This window comes from Tupaia chinensis, unplaced genomic scaffold (genome assembly GCF_000334495.1).
Source record: "Tupaia chinensis unplaced genomic scaffold, TupChi_1.0 Scaffold000627_1, whole genome shotgun sequence".
Lineage (NCBI taxonomy): Eukaryota > Metazoa > Chordata > Mammalia > Scandentia > Tupaiidae > Tupaia > Tupaia belangeri.
Genome location: NW_006160147.1, coordinates 5,789,375 through 5,794,702, shown reverse-complemented (window position 1 = coordinate 5,794,702; position 5,328 = coordinate 5,789,375).

Sequence of the window (5,328 nt, the reverse complement as noted above, 5' to 3'; positions counted from 1 at the left end):
AAAGAGAGAAAGAGAGAAATCAAGCTGCCAGGTCCAGGACTCAAACCACGGTCAACCATGAGGGAGTCCAGGGCCCTCAACAACCATGCCACACACTGGAGCCCAAGGTCAAATCCTTTTATTTAAGGTTCTGAATTCTACTCTTTCCTGATTTGTTTTTTTTGTTTTGTTTTGTTTTTGTTTTTTTGAGAGGTTTTTGCTATAGGGTGCGTGCGCTTGCCAGACAGACAGAGAAAGACAGACAGAAAGCGAGAAATCACCCCCCCAGAGTGAGTTTTAAGCCACTAGGTCCAGGACACGAACCACGGTCGACTACGTGGGAGTCCAGCGACATAGCCATTACTCTAACTGCTGGGTCCCCTCTTTCCTGATTAAAAAAAAACATTTTACTATCAAATAATTCCTTGTCTTGCCTGAGTAGTCAACCACTTCCCAACATCTGAAATGTTAAATTCCCAGAGACATTTAAAAGTGCTAAATAAAAACCTTTCCCCCCAGTCTTTTCTATTCAGCCCCATTTTAGTGAAAACCCTATCTCCTCACTTTCAGAGCCAAACTTTTCTTTCTTTCTTTTTTTTTTAATAGTGTTTTGCTGTAACGCATGTGCACTCGCCAGAAAGACAGAGAGAGACAGAGAGATAGAGAGCAAGAAATCACCCCCCAGGGTGGATGGCCATGCCGCATTCTCCTCTCGGGATCTTGGACATGCACACACACACACGCCCGGCATGAGTTTAAGCCTCCAGTTACCAGACTCGTACTGTGGTCGACTATGTGGGAGTTCAGCAACATAGCCATTACGCTAACTGCTGGTCCCTTCAGAGTCAAACTTCGCCTCTTGAAAGAGTTACAGATACACTGCCCTTTTCAACACCTTTTACTAATGTTCTACCTCCTTCAGTTTGGCCTCTGCCTCTCTCACTAAGGTTAACAGCCGCCTCCACGTTGTCAAGCGTTACACATTTTTAAAAAATGTGTAACGTGTAATGTGTTTGTCTGCTTTTGTTTGTTTTGAGAGATTTTTTTTGCTACAGGATGTGTACACTCACTGGAGAGACAGAGAGACAGAAAATGAGAAATCATCCCCCAGGGCGGGTGGCCACACCATAGTCCACTCCTCCATTCTCTCAGGATTTTGGTCGCACATGCACAGCCACCAGGTTTGGACTCAAACTGTGATTGACCACGTGGGAGTCCAATGACGAAGCAATTATGCCATCTGCTGGGCCCAGTTCTTGAAAGTTTGTTCTGCTGAATTCCAAAGATACCACCATCTATTGGTTTTCTAGCTCGGTCTCTGGCCACTTTTTCTGTGTGTGTGTGTGTGTGTGTGTGTGTGTGTATGTGTGTGTGTGTGCATGTATGTGTGAGTGTTTCCAAATTCATCCTCTACCCAGTGATTAAATGTTTCCGTTTCTCAAAGCTTAAACTTGGGCTCTTTGCACTTTCTTGTATATCTTTACTGGAAAATATATCTATTACCAAATAAACATACCTGACTTGAAAAAATTCTCTATCCAGCTTATCTCTCTTTCTCTCTCTCTTTCTTTTTAATTTCTGCTTGAGGGTACATAGAGAAAGAGAGAGAGAGGAAAAAAAAGTAAGAAAACACCCCCCATGGGGCATGGACACACCATATCCCTACTCCTCCATCTTCCTCCTTTCAGGATTTTGGGCATGCACGCACATGCACCTGATGTGTTTTTCAAGCTGCTGGGCCCAGGACTCAAACTGCACAGCCAGCCATGTGGGATCCAGCCACCTTAATTACCACACCATAAGCTGGCCTGCTTACATCTCTCTTCTAAGACTAGGAGCTTGCATGTCTTATTTTTGCATCTCCACGTGGGCATGAACACTTCAATATCAATGTTAAACCTCTGTAAAATACTTAAATAAAAAACACATACAGCAACAATGTGTTCTTGGTGTCTGGGGTAACGTGGGAGTTGGGAACTAGACAATAAGAGGATATGATAGTGTTGCAGGGGAGGAATTAGATGAGTTTCAGTAACCCAGATAGTGATGTTCAATGGGACGTTCTGCAATGACGAAATGTTCTAAACCTGCACTGTCTGATACGGTAGCTACTAGGACACGTGCCTATTGAGTATTTAAAATGTGGCCAGTGTGTTGGGCCATCCGGTGGCATAGTGGTTAAGACACTGGATTCCCACATGGCCAATCGTGGTTCGAGTCCCAGATCTAGCAACTTGAAACCCACACCTGGTAGTTCTGCATGTGTGCCCCAAATCCTGAGAGGATAATGGAGGAGAAGGCATTGCAGTGTGGCTATCCCTCTGGGGTTGGGGGTGATTTCTCACTTTCTCTGTCTCTGTGTCTCTGGCAAGAGCACGTGCCCTATAGCAAAAACAAACAAACAAACAAAAACTCTAAATGCGGCCAGTGTGACTGGGGAACCTCATTTTCAATTGTATATCATTTAAGTACCTAAATTTAAATAGTCACATGTAGCTAGTGGCTATCATTTTAGAAAACACACAGCATTTACAGAAAGCCAGAAAGTGGGTAAAAAATGAGTAATCAGAGAGTATGAACATGTTTTTTGTCACTCAGAAAACTCAGAACTAGTAGAGAGGGAATTGGACATCCTGAAAATCATGTTAAATAAAAATTTTAAATATTTTACTTAGTTACTTAAGAAAGGGTGACTAAATGTTGAAAATATGCATTGTATGAACATAAAGTTGTAAAGTACATGTGGATCCTTAGAGAAGATTAGAAGCATATACATGGGGTATTCAAAATGTGCATTATGAAAAAACTATGCATGAATTTAAAAAATGTTTTGTACCAAAATAAACTTTAATTTCATTTTGCTACAATTTTTTTTAAGTTCCCTTGCCCCTTTGTATATCAAACTTTTGGATGGCATGATTATAATCAACTTCTATTTTTCTTTTATTTCCTGTATTTCTCAAATTTCCCCCGTGAGCATGCATGAGCTTTTATTTTTGCATTTATGTTAAATCTGAGAGTCGTCAGGATAGTATTTTGAGTTATTAATGGCCTCCCTCTCCCCAGCCCCCTTGCCAATTTGCCTGCTTCCTTCTCTATTCAGTGGAGCCGGTAGCTGACCATGATGGTACTTCATTATTGCTGGGAAGATGTGAGGTTGGCAAGAAAGCAGAAGTTACCTGCAAGATTTCCGGTCTTTTATTTGAGATGATAAAGGTTCACAAGACATCTTTTTTTCCCTGAGATTTTTTTTTTTTTTTTTTTGTTATAGGTCACCCGCACTTGCTAGAGAGACAGAAAGCGAGAAATCACTCCCCCAAGGGAGATGGTATGCCACAATCCCTCCTCTTCCACTCTCCCCTCAGGACTTTGGGCACACACACACACACACACACACACACACGTGCCCAGTGTGAGTTTCAAGCCATCAGGTCCAGGACTTGAACTGCAGTTGACCATGTGGGAGTTCAACGCCTTAACCACCAAGCCACCTTTTGTTCCCAAGGTTCACAAAACTTTTGAGAGAAATTAGGGACTTGGAAGAAACAGAAGGTGGTAGGGGGTGGTGAATCTTCTTGTGGAGAAAAAAATGATTCCTAGTGGTTGAGAGCAAAGTTTGTGTATTTCAGGGGTCCAGGGATGAGCTTTCCTCCGGTAGTGCTGGATCTTACAAGATTTCAGAGGGAAATAGCTGCATGTCACATCTAGGATTTACAGGTATTGGGCTTCCCTGCCTTACAGGAATGTCCCATGTCTCAATGTGTTGAGGAATCCAGAGACCCGCTACCTCCAGAGATGTCAGGGACTGGCAAAGAACATTTCAGAGATAGTCTGAGTGGACCAAAGGACCCGACCCCTAACTCCCTGGGTAAGCCCCTTGGATTTTGGTAGAGCCTTCGGATGGGCATGGAGGGCACAAGAAGGAACGAGGTGGGATTTTCCACTATCTGGGTAGGAAGGATTTTGACATTTAAATAACTTTACATATTTTTGAAAAACAATATGGAAAAATTAGAACTCATACATGATACTAGGAAGAATGTAAAATGGCAAAACTGTTGTGGGAAAACGTTTGGCAGTTCCTCAAAGAGTACACACAGAATTAGCATATAATCCGGGAATTCCACTTCCAGGTATATGTCAAAAAAGTTGAAAGTAGGGACCAGCAGGTGGCATGGTGGTTAAGGCACTGGACTCCAACATGGCCACTACAGTTTGAGTCCCAGACCTGGCTCCCTGAGAATCATGCCAGGCGCATGTGTGTGAGTGCCAAAATCCCAGAAGGGGAACGAAAGAGAAGGGATAGTTGTGTGGCCATTCTCCCAGGGAGTGATTTCTCACTTTTCCTCTCACTGTCTCTTTCTGTCTCTCTCTGGAGAGCACACATGCCATATGGCAAAAACCTTAAGAAAAAGAAAATAAAGTTGACAATCAGGCCTGTCCCTGTAGCAAAGCTGTGAAGCGCTGCACAGAGGGAGCTGGATCCCACATGGCCAACCATGGTTCGAATTCTAGTTCCAGAGTCTAGAAAAACGCAGGGGGTTCAGTCATCAATGTGATGCCAGATCCCAATGGCTTGAAAAATTCACATCTTAGGTGTGTACACATACCTGAAAATTTCAAAAAGAGAGAGAAATGGAGAAGCTACTGTGGCTTGACCATCCCCATGGGGGACGTTTTCTCACTTCCTGTCTTTTTTTTTTTCCCCCTCTCTGGTGAGCACAATGCCCTCTGGCAAATTAAGAAAGAAAAGAAAAACATGCTGGGCACACGTGTGTGCATACCCAACATCCCAAAGGGATGGGGAAATGTAGGAAAAAGGATGTACATGGCCACGCTCTGTTGGGAATGTGCTCTTTCTGTTGTGCACATGCACAATCTGGTCAAAAAAATTAATAAATAAATAAAGAATTAATAGCTGGAGTGTCAACTTTTTTTAAAAAAGAATTATTTCTTTACTTTTATTTATTCATTCATTTACTTTAATTTGACCAGAGAGAAACACAGAGAGAGAGAGTGAGAAAGCAAGCCACCAGGTCCGGGACTTGAACCATGATTGGCCATGTCCAGCGCCTTAACCAGCATGCCACCTGCTGGTCCCCCCAGCAGCATTCTTCACCATAACTGATATGTGGAAACAACTCAGTGTTCAACAGATAATGGATACTCCCCCCCAAAAAACCCACAATGTATACAATGAAATATTATTCAGTCTTAAAGAGGAATGATACTAAGATAAATGCCACATCATGGTGAACCCTGAAAACATACTAAGTGAAATAAGCCAGACAGAAAAGAAAAAATACCGTACAAGGAGATTTCAGAAAGTTGGTGAAAAATGGAATTAAA